Source organism: Silurus meridionalis, chromosome 8 (assembly GCF_014805685.1).
Source record: "Silurus meridionalis isolate SWU-2019-XX chromosome 8, ASM1480568v1, whole genome shotgun sequence".
Lineage (NCBI taxonomy): Eukaryota > Metazoa > Chordata > Actinopteri > Siluriformes > Siluridae > Silurus > Silurus meridionalis.
In genome coordinates, this window is record NC_060891.1 from 21,914,796 (window position 1) to 21,927,737 (window position 12,942).

Consider the following 12,942-nt stretch of genomic DNA (forward strand, 5'->3'; position numbering starts at 1 on the left):
ATGCCCCTAGCTGCCTCCTTGGTGGCCCTGAGAGCCAGGTCCATAGCACGGCATAGCTTTTGGAATACTCCTGGTCAGCCCTAGTAATAGCGTAGAGAGAGACATTGGAACAGAAGAGGTGGGCCGACTATGGACTGCTCCTGGACCTAGACACCTTAGTGTCCAGTTCCAGGACAAAAGGCAGACTCCGGCATGCAGGCAGTTACCTAGGTTGCAGAAAGCATTCGTCCAGCTTAATTTGTGGGCGCTGCTTCTGGTTTTCATCTGGCCAAGCAATTTCAAGCTTATCGACAGCACGAGTCACCACCTCTAAAAGATCCTCAAACAGAGAACCCTGGGAGAAGGCACTGGATCTGGCAGGTGAAGCCGAAGAAAGGGACAAGCTCGTTTTCAAGTCCTCTGCCAGATCCACCTGTGATCCCCACGATGTGGATCACCACTTCGCCTCAGCAAAAGTGAGGTCAGAACCGTGAGAGCAGCCTTACCAAAGAGCGCTTCCAGGCAAAGTACACACAAGCCCTAATAAAGTGGGGGCAAGGAGGAACACACAGCCAATACCCATGATTGCACTTAATTTTTGTTTATATATATATATATATATATATATATATATATATATATATATATATATATAGTACCACTTACCCATGACACAGACACACACGGAGTGCTTCCTGAACAAACAAAAGCTAGCGTCGTCTCCACCACATGTGCTTTTTTACGCGGAATCATTCCCAAAGCATTGTTTATGCAGCTCAAGTTCCTGAAAGGAAACCAAACTTGTTCCAGCATGGCAATGCCCCTGTGCAACTACAGAAAGATATGCTTTACATGGGTTAACGTGGAACATCTTAAGTGGCCTGCTATAGAGCTCTGACCTCAACCCTACTGAACACCTTTGGGCTGAATTGGAAAAAAGGCCTCCTCACCCTTCATCTGTACCTGACATTACTAACGCCCTTATAGCTGAATTAGCACAACTCTCCACAAGAACACTCCAAAATCTAGTGAACATTGTCCCAGAGGTGTGGAGGTTATTATAATAGCAAATTGGTCATAAATTCGGAATGGGGTGTTTAAAAAGCATATAGGTCAGGCGTCCATTAACTTTTGTCTATATAATTTATGTAAAATTTATCTTTTCCTCTTTTACATATAAACGCTGCTGTATTCATTAAGGTTTACAATTTTGTTCCTGTAAAAGACTCTCTGGAGCATATGTTAGAAAATCTATTTCCATGTTTACTATGTTTATTTTTTTTTATGTATTTTTACACACAAACTATAAGTACACTTGGTCTAAGGGTACATTTGTATATCGTTTATGTTTAATACATTGTCTAAAATAACAGCCAAAATGCACTAAACCTCTACAGTAGAAAACTATAAGCCTATTAGCAAACACTAAATGTTTGTTCTTTTTTAATAGAAACGACTTGGTGTTTCCCACCATATTCGTTTAATTTTCATATAAATTGCATTTTGTCTATAAATCTTAATATCTTATTCAGTGGCATGTTTGGCTTGTAATATACTCACAGAAAAATAAAATGAGCCGATGTAGAAAATGAAATGACACACAGTATATTTAAATGATATTTTCCCTGATTAATTGTTAGCCAGGATGTGAATCTGATTGAAAATCAGTGCTTTACCTCAGGCTCATGCTTTCCAAAGCCAAATGCATTGTTTATTTGTACTCTTTCAAGAACACAGTCAGGGCAGGAATAAATGGGTTAGAAAAGCTGAGATTTCCTTTGTCTTTTAAAGATTAAAATACCAATTTAATATCTTATTTCTGACATTGATGTCCTATCAATTATTATGAAAAATGTGTAGAACCAAGTACAACAGGACCACCAATGATGGCAAGAATGGTATAAAGTGAAAGAGCACTTAATTTTCATTTTGAGCATTATAACAGCTGTGATTGTAGCTTCAATAAATGTAAATTTGGGTTATTATCATTTTGATTATAATTGTCATTATTATCATTATCTTTGAACTTTGAAGAACTTTGAACTATTCCTCTGTAGGCATAAAAAAGTCTAGTGTTAGGGTTAGGTTTAGCCATTAAAAAAATATTTTCATCAAACAGCATAGCAACTGTCGTGGCAATTAATGATGCAATAGTTGATTTTTGCATTAAATGTTCTTTTATAAATGGCTTAGAAAACCTGTTTGGAATAACTGTGCTCTGGATCAGAGTGCTCGTCAGTGTTTACATGGATTTCCTATCAGTCCAGAATAAACACCAGCAGTGCTTAGCAATGGGATAACTTGGCGACTTTGCTCCTTAATGAATGCAATAGAGTGAGAACTTGGAGACCAGGCAAGACAATGCTTTGGATGGTCCTCCTTCATAGAAATGTTTGTGGCACCAGATATCAAACTGTTTGCAACTACCAATGCAAAGAAACTAACTCCAGTAGTTAGTGTTAGCTGAAAAACTGCTAAAAACAGGACAGTAAATGTAGTGTACTTGATCGGTCTACCAGCAGCAAATTAATACGTGCTGAATTTCATATGTTTATGGTGTTATAAGTTGTCTTTCATGCATTTGAATGGCCAAGTGGGCAAAAGAACAGGTCAGGCTAAAATGCTAACGCCATCAGCAAGCCCACACACAGGAGACATGAATTGGTTTATTGCGTAACTGTCAGGTATTGGAGGCGGATGCAAATGCAGGTGGTTTTTATTACAGAAAACACAACAGAAACAAACAAGGTTAAAAGGCGAGGACTGTGAATCTAAACTATGAACATAAATTAAGGACCAAACAGACTAAAAGAAATAATGTAGCACATCAAACACACAACAAAAGCTTGACAATGAGACACAATATCCTGTGATATTAATTAAGCATAACAGGAACAGGTACAAGTGATCAGTGAGGCATGCGATTTAGTCACTTGATGTGCTGGAGTTTTTAATCAATTTTCACTATACAGGTGCCAACATTAAGATAGTAACATCAAAATCTGTGCGCAAATACATGATAAAATATTTTCCTGTTAGAAAATCAACACGTGATGTGCTCTAATGCTAACTCCTATTGAACACCATGATTTTTAGAGGTGGAGCTTTGCAAAATAGGCAAGATTTTGATGCACTCTAAAGGAGTACAAATTTCATTGTAAATATAAGTGGTAAAAAATAATTGTAAAAAATGTGACTCATCTGCAATAATGCACGTTTAACATAAATAAACACACACCTTTAACTTTGCATGTGTGCCATGTTAAGGATTAGTCTTATAACTTTGCAGGGGTACAACATAACATAGGTACAACATAAGCACATAACTATAATAAATAATGTAAAATCTAATTCATGATTTTGGATTATAGTGATTTCCATTTGATGGTGCACTGAAATGCTGCACTCAGATTCTTGCCATTATCCTTTTTTTTTTTTTTACATTCACTGAGGCAGGAAATGGAAGAATACTGAGTCACACTCCCACACACACAAAAAACTGTTTTTGTTATTGCTTTATCAGAGATATACCTACAGGTCTGAACATCCTTCCTAATTAACTTTGCAACTAGCATGCCTGAACTAATGTATTCATTAATGTATTTCTTTATTCAGAAGCAGCAATGCTGATGGTAGGGAAGAGAGTGTGCCATGTCTGATTAACTCAAAGTCCTACACAAATTAAACAGAGGATAGAGAATACAGAGGACAGAGTTTTAGTGATGCTTAGAGTGCATTATAAAATATGTCTATCTATCTATCTATCTATCTATCTATCTATCTATCTATCTATCTATCTATCTATCTATCTATCTATCTATCCATCCATCCATCCATCCATCCATCCATCCATCCATCCATCCATCCATCCATCCATCCATCCATCCATCCAATATACCTGTGTGTTTGTGTGTGTGTGTGTATATATATATATATATATATATATATATATATATATATATATATATATATATATATATATATATGCAATATATCTTTACATTTAATATTTGTAGCATTTTGTATTATATTGTACCCAAGTTTGATTTGTAACAAATAAATATTAATAGACAAATACCGAAAAAAATTACATACACAAGGTCATAACTCATCCTGCAAATTCTTTAGATTAACAGAACTGTTCAAATTTTTTAGGTTTAGACTTGACAAGAACATTTACATTGATTTAAGCAATCATTTTTACCATTATATTTCAATTATTATTGTGAGAACTCTTAATTGTTGTGGTCACAGTGACCGTGCAATTGGGCAGCGGAAAAAGACATTTTTTTTTTTTTGGTGAAAATATTTTCAATGATCTCAATCATGAAAAGTATATCATGCATTTTCTAGTTGGAGGACTAGATAGCGATATACACAGTATCAAACATGATACATCTGATGGCAGGATTAGTGTGACAATTCAAGCTTTGGAACTGTACGAATTTAATTTTGGACGCCATTAAAAATACATCACAAGATATCCTCAGATGTTGATAATTAATATTTATATGCAAGTCTTTCAGGGTGGAGTTTTCATGATTTTAACAATGTGAAAGTGATTACATCACTTTCCACTCCTTTCACCAAATAGAAGAAATCTAAGGGTCACTAAAACTAGATGACTGAAGACAAAAAATGGTAATCTGATCTTTTTTCCAATCTTGTACTGTCCAGTTTTAATAAATCTGTGGCCCAGCAGCCTATGAAACCTTTGCTATTGCTAATTTGCCTTAAGGTTTAAAAGCTCAGGCATTTTGAGACACTTTTCTTCACATCGTAATTGCAAAGAGTTGTTATTTAAACTACCATAGTCTTCCTGTCAATTTAAATTCATTTGGCAGTTCTCCCGTCATTTCTCATTAACATTGTGTTTCACAAGCAGATCTGCCACTAACTGGATGTTTGTGTTCGTTGTTTTAGTGCTTTGCACCATTTTGTGTAACGGTGTTGTGCAAAAAATCCATAAAGATTAGCACTTTTAGAAACAAGCCCATCTGGCACCAACAACCACGCCACGGTTAAAGTTACTGACATGACATTTTCCCCCCATTCTGATGCTTAACGTTAATATTAACTAAAGCTTGTGTATCTGATTTTATCCACTGTGCTGCTGTCACACAATAAACTGATAACTGCATGAGTAAGCAGGGGTACAGGTGCTCCTATTAAAGTGGCTGGTGAGTATAATTTATAATTTATATGAAGTTCCCAAAAATCTCAGGTTCAGATGCTCTGTGTGTGGCAGCTGCTCCATTCTTGCCATTAGTGTCAGTTTGCATTATAGAAAAAAACACTGAAGATCAACACTACACCCCATCTCCATCTCAATCTCCATGTTTCAGCTTTATCAAGCCACAAAGAACTGAAGGTACCTGTGTGTCCAATTGCATTAAATTACTGTGAATGCACCTATTTTATCATTTACCCATCAAATTTAGGCAATTACCATCCACGGAAGTATCTGACGGATTATTCATTTTCAGTTTTCAGCATACAGGAAAATTTAGGATTGTGTCTAGTAGACAGAAACTTACATTTTACATTTATATGCAGGTTCTTCTTGATGGACAATTCATTACAATGCTGAAACTCGGCTGCTCATAAAGGTTTTTTTTTTCCAGACATATAAAAGAGTCCAAAATTCAGAAGCAGATGGAATGTCATTTAAATATTTTATACCACAGTGTTGTTGAATTCTTAAATCTGATTGGAATTTTGATATAATCTTTATATTTTATATTTAATATATATATTAATTAATAGTTATATTTTTAAATATAATAAATTTAATATTAATGTTCTATAACAAAATAAAAACTAAGCACACTGAAACAAATCACAATATTTAAAAATAACCATGAAAAAGATAAAATAACCTGATTATTAGCAATAATGGCAACTTGGAAACTTGAATAAGGAGTAAAATAAATAGTGCAAAATATTGTGAATGAGAATTAGGTGCATGGAATGTGATGGTGCAGCGACTTGCGGGAACTAGTCTGTGTATCTTGGCGTAATCCTGCGAGTTAATAAGGTGGCATTTTCTATAAGATGAAACTGTATGTTTGACTGAAATTTTTGAAAAGAGTCTATTCAATTAATTTTACCCACCACAGGAAGGTGTTCAACAAGGGGGCCTACAATGTAAGAGATACCAGGAAATGAAATTGCAGATATTACATTCCAACAAAACTATTTTAAAGTATACATGTGTGTTAAATAAAACTTGCTGATTGTATATAACTGTTAATACACACACACACACACATTTGCTCGACAGGTTCTGCACATACCTTCTGCCGTAGCCTATTTATTTATTTAAATATTCATCCACACAATGCTAATATTTTTACTTCTAATGTATACTAAACTGCATTTAATTACTGTTAAATGCTTCATTGCTGTATACCTTTTATGCAATGACAATGGCAGACACCCTTAATTGGAGTTACCTACAATTATCAAATTTTTAGAATCGAGCAGTTGATGGTTAATTGCCCTGCTCAGCTGTATAAATTATTATGTATTATGGACCCAGGAGTGGTAGCCTGTAGGTGCTGGGATTTGAACTCACAATCTTTCAATTAGAATTGTATATAGAAATAGAAATAGTATTCAGGGCTGCTTTACTTAAAACATATGTCCATCATAATATCTATAAGAATAACCACTGCTTAACTTACAAAATCCCAAACAAAGCATTAGTGTTGTCCATGACTTACAGTATATCTTTGCGGATCTATACATCTTGGAAGCGCAATGGAGCATGCTGAAAGTCTGTGTTTGATATTCCGATCGCTCAGCAGTTCCATTGATGTGCTCTACATTATGAAGTCCTCAACCACCACTCCAGATTCTGCCTCCACTTAAATTGCAGTTCTGACTCACTGCAGTACGAGTTCCATTTCATGGTACACTGACTATGCGCAGTGACAGTGTCAGTCAAGAACACACACCATCTTTAGTAGTCTTGGTGCATCCAGGAAGGCTTGAGATGAAAGCATTTTTATCAATGTATTATGGTGAAGAATACGAATATGACAGTTGAGCGACCTCTTCCTGCTTTTGCTGTGAGTTATTTTAAGAATGATATTTTTGTGTGTGTATGTGTCTATGTATGTGCATGTGTCGGTGTAGGTTGGGCCTAAAACTTATGTGTACACAGCAACACTACACACCATGTAGCTTATTTTTAGTATTAATTTTATATTATTTTTATGCTGTTTAATTAAAAGCTGTGATGCCACTACAATCAGTATTTTCTCAGCTTGTATTTTCTAAAGAGCTCACACTGTGATGTATTGATCTCTCAGCAATCTCTTGTCTTCATGTGCTATGAATTTGCAGATCAGAGTCCACCAAATTTTAACTTTGGGTGCATCGATGTACAAAACTCAGTGACGCTGATCTTGCATTGCCTGTCTTCACCATTTGCCGTTTTTATTAGGGTTACCTGGAGGGTTATCCACCCAGTTCAGTACTCTCATTCATACATATTTGAGAAAAGTTATATCCTTTTTTATATAGGATGTTTGTCTTAGTCAGTGTATTTTCTGGTATGCTTTTGGGATAGATGAAAGGCAACCAGAGAACCCTGATGAACCCAACATAGACATCTTAAAAATCACATTATTCCATAAAATTCCACAAAGACCCAAGGTCAGCCTCAAACCTGGGACTTTACTTTGAAATGCAACACAAATATTACACAAAAATAATCCTACATAATATAGCATGTGAAACCAGGAAAACAATGTCCTAATGTTATTTCCTTTTTCACAGGGCAAGCAAGAATTTGCCTGTGCTTTGATCCGATCACACCATGATCAAACACTGTGATTATGGCAGTGCTAACATTAAACAGTAGGAGCCTTTGAGGAGACGACTGAATAAAAGTATCTGCTCATGCATACATTAGTATTCTCAGGACATGTGAGCCGTATGCACGGTCTGTGCTGTGAGTCTGGCCATGCATGCTGCTACTGCTTTTTAAGTAGGAGCAAAGTGCTGTAGCTGAGGCACAGAAGAGTCATACAACACCCTGACAAGAGGCTCTGTGTGATTGTCGTCCATTACCCAGATGACCTGGACTAAAGGAGAGGATGCACAGTAGCACACCATTGTTCATGCTTTTGCATGCAAATGCTTTCGTTTGCATAATAGGCATACGTTATCAACCCAAATAGAGTGACTCATACTCTGTAGTTTATCTGTGTTTACCACACAATTTTCACATTGCCTTGAACTATAAATAGGCAATTAGCATTTTAGATATATGCATCTGTCACTTGCGCCAAACGTATGAATTTCAGATAATGTTTTATATGACAATAAATAAATCACACTTTGGACCGTATCTCTTTATAGGGCACTTAAGCTTGCACTAAATGACGCTTGACTGCAGTAGTCACTTCCATTTGTCAAGGCTCTGAAACGGGCCCAAAGCTGGCACACTGCTTAGAGATAAACTCTAGAACCTGTCACATGAGAAAAATAGGTGTACGAAGTAGATCTGCTGTTTGATCGTTACATGTACATGCTTCGCATTGGGCAGATGTCACTGTGACATGACTAGAGTAAAATAGTCAGCTTTATTACTCAGGTAGTTTAAGGCATTGGATTAAATAGCATTTTTACAGACGCAACAGAATGTGTGCAAACGACACAGACATTTTATACTTTCACTTAATACGGACATGACAGAGTACACCTTCTTCAGTCAACAATTATACAGCAATTATATAAAATTATACCATTCATATCCCAGCCATTATGGTTGCAAGGCAGGACTAATCGTTTATATCTCTGGTAAAGAAGAAACAGGAAATGCCGAAATCTGACAAACTGGTGGCCCTTAATTTGCTTCCTTCATTCTCCTGGATCGTTAACCCAGCCATTAGGGTTGCACAAGCCAGTGCTCTCTTAGTGCCGGTCCCGAGCCCGGATAAATGGGAAGGGTTGCATTAGGAAGGGCATCCAGCGTAAAACGTGCCAAATCAAACATGCAGATCATGGACCATAATTTCATACCGGATCGGTCGAGGCCCGGGTTACCAATGACCACCACAGGTATTGTAAGCCAACAGGGTAACGGTGGAAATTGGGCTACTGTTGGCTGAAGAAGGAGAAGGAGAGGAGAAAGATGTCTACAGAGACGGTAGGAAAAGGAGGAGTGTAGGAGAGTTAAGTTTAGGGTTGGTACTTTAAATGTTGTCAGAAGACCAAGTGATAAGGAAGTAAGGCCAGGAACATTAAAGGTGGGTTTAAATTGTTTTATCATGGTATAGATGGAAAAAAAAATGGTGTACGGGTGATCCTGGAGGAAGAGTACAGTAAGAGTGTAGTGGAGGTGAAGAGAGTTTCTGATAGAGTGATGAACGTAAAGCTGAAAGTTGAAGGGGTGATGAGAAATGTCATCAGTGCCTATGCTCCACAAGTGGGTTGTGAGATGCAGGAGAAGGAAAAATTCTCGAGTCAGATGAAGTGTTGAGTGTTCAAAGAAAAGAAAGATTGGAGATTTCAGAGAGATGAGAAAAGTAGGCAGAAGTACAAGGAGATGCAGCAGCAGGTAAAGAGGGATGTGGCAAAAGCAAAGGAAAAGGCATATGAGGAGCAGTATGAAAAGCTGGACAATAAGAAAGGAGAAAATAATTTGTACCAATTGGCCAGGCAGAGGTACCGAGCTGGGAAGGATGTGCTAGAAGTTACAGCAATAAAGAATGTAGATAGAAATGTGTTGACTAGTTAGAAGAGTGTGTTGAGAAGACGGAGGGGGTATCTTGAGCAGCTGATGAATGAGGAAAATGAGAGAGAGAAAAGGTTGGATGATGTGATGGTGAAGCAGGAAGTGGATAGGATTAGTAAGGAGGAAGTGAGAACGGCGATTAGGAGGAAGAAGAGTGGAAAGTTGTTTGGGTGAGATGACATTCTAGTAAAAGCATAAAGATGTTTTGGAGAGATGGCAGTGGAGTTTTTAACTAGATTGTTGAACAATATTCTGGAATGTGGGAGGATGCCTGAGGAATAAAGAAGTGTGCTGGTACCAATTTTTAAGAATGAGGGAAATGTGCAGACCTGCAGTAACTACAGGAGAATAAAGTTGAGGCCAGGTTGAGAGAAGAAGTTACAATCTGTGAGCAACAGTATGGTTTTGTGCCAAGGAAGAGCACTACAGATGCATTATTTGCTTTGAGAATGTTGGAGAAGTATAGAGAAGGTCAGAAGTTGCATTGTGTTTTTGTAGATTTAAAAAAAGTGTACGACAGGATGCTGAGAGAGGAGTTGTAGAATTGTATGAGGACGTCAGGTGTGGCAGAGAAGAATGTGAGGGTGGTGGAGGACATGTATGAGGACAGTGTTGCATCAAGGATCGGCTCTGAGCCCTTTCCTGTTAGCAGTGGTGATGGACAGGTTGATGGACGAGCTTAGACAGGAGTGTCCGTGGACTATGATGTTTGCGGATAATATTGTGATTTTTGATGAGTGTAGGGAGCAGGTTGAGAAGAGCCTAGAGAGGGGGAATGAAAGTCATTAATAGTAAGACATAGTACATGTGTGTGAATGAGAGGGAGGGCAGTGGAGTGGTACAGTGCGGTTGCAGGGAGAAGAGGTGGTGAAGGTGGATGAGTTTAGGTACCTTGGGTCAACAGTGCATGGAGAGTGTGTTAGAGAAGTGAAGAAAAGAGTGCAGGCAGAGTGGAGTGGGTGGCAGGAGTGATTTGTGATAGAAGAGTGTCTGCAAGAGTGAAAGGGAAAGTTTATAGGATGATGGTGAGTGCTGCTATGTTGTATGTTTAAGAGGCAGTGGTATTGACTAAAATACAGGAGGCAGAGCTGGAGGTGGCAGCATTGAATATGCTGAGATCTTCATGGACAGATTTAGAAATTAGTTTATTAGGGGGACTGCGCATGTAGGACGTTTTAAAGACAAGGTGAGGTAGGCACGATTAAGATGGTTTGGACATGTGCAGAGGAGGGACATGGTGTATATCGGTAGGAGAATGCCGAGGATGAAGATGCCAGGAAGGATTAAGAGAGGAAGACCAAAGAGGAGGTTTAGACAGATGATCCGCTATGGCAAAAGAAATAACAGCTGAAAGAAAAATAAGATATACCATTATATAATTCATATTCAGTTATACTCTTAAATAGATTGAGCATAAGTTAATACAATCATTATGATGCCGCAGCTAAAGAAACCATCAATATTATATAGATACCCAGTGTAACAGAGCACTGCATCACAGACACATACATATACATACACACTAATTATATACACACACACACACACACACACACACACACACACACACACACACACACACACGTAGCGCGAGGGGTGCGGATGGTGCAGGGAGGGAGAGCCGAAGGGCTCGTCACACCCAAGCTCAACTTTATATACTAACCAAGTCGACTACGCCACCTGGGAGGGTTATACCCAGGAAATAGAAGTAAACCCCAGAGTTTATTAGGTCACACAAGTTCGATTCCCTTATTATTGAGTGTAGGCAGGAAACGTGGCATCGTATAAAACAATACAGAGTTTATTGAAAACTTAGCTTTAAAATATAAAACAAAAGAAAATGTTCTCACTGGTGAATATGGTCCGTGACAATTACACAAATAACAAAAATAAACAATCGGACACAAAATATTAAACAATAAATTTACACAACTTCCAAATGAACAAAACAACATAAAATCATTGCATACAGGGCTGGAGTTACCCACCGGAGTGATCAGCACTAATTATCAAAAGCACACTTCCACACACACCTCACCGTGAACTCAAAACACCCACTCATACACGTCAAAAGTGTCGTACAGCAAATGTAGAAATAGCACCACCAAAGACCTTTCACCCGTGGGACCCCAGCTCCTGAAAGAAACCAAAAGCAAAATAAATCTCTCAGACAGAAAGGAAGGAAACAGCGAATTAAGGTCACAATTCCACCATAATATGATGGATAGTCACCAAGCACAATATGATTCACCATATACACCGCTTAAACAAAACCAATGAAGAACTTGATTAAAAGGTTGAGGAAGCAAAACCCAAAAGGAGCGGCCACGTCGTCTTCAAGCCAGACCCGATACTTGCACGTTGCTCGACCCCACAGTAGACCAGACAATACCGGTTAAAACAAATCACAGAAGCCAAATGGCAGCAGCAGAATTCCCTTTTAAATAGTTGTAAGCCGAGGTTGTTCACTCGGCACGCAGCGAGGGAAAAGTCGAATCGCAGCAATAATCACCCAGGACGAAAAAGAAGAGAAGGAGAGAAGGAGGATCCTATAATACAAACAATGATACAAGATATAAATGACACAAGTAATTGCGCAACTACATGCTGTAATTCCCCCTAACAAACCGAAGCAACTTACCAAACGCGGATAGATAAGTTCCTGAGAATCAATTCACCGCTCAGGATACGCAGCCTTCAAATAACCTGCTGTTAAACTGAAGTTCAAGGACTGCACATTACTCACGCCACCTGACACGCGTTAAAGCTAAACATTGCTAAACAACTTCCTCATACCTGCAGGGAGGGCAATAAACAGATCCAAAGCAGCATCCAACAGGGACACACACTGAAAAGACAGGCTAAGGATACACAAATGAGCCATTAGTGCAATGAGCAAAGAAAACTTATTAGCCAACGCTACATACTAGCAGCACATACCTGAAATGTCTTTAGCAACCGCAAAAGGGGAGGATCCGGGCGTGACACATGCCAGGCTCAAACCAACCCACTCTAAATAGTGCCTGCTCGCTACTGATTGGTGGTCAGGAGTGTCAATCACCACCTGAACCTCATTCATTCTGTCACATATATATATATATATATATATATATATATATATATATATATATATATATATATATATATATATATATATATATATATATATATATAGACACATACAAATACAGTACAGCAAGAATGAATGACATGAC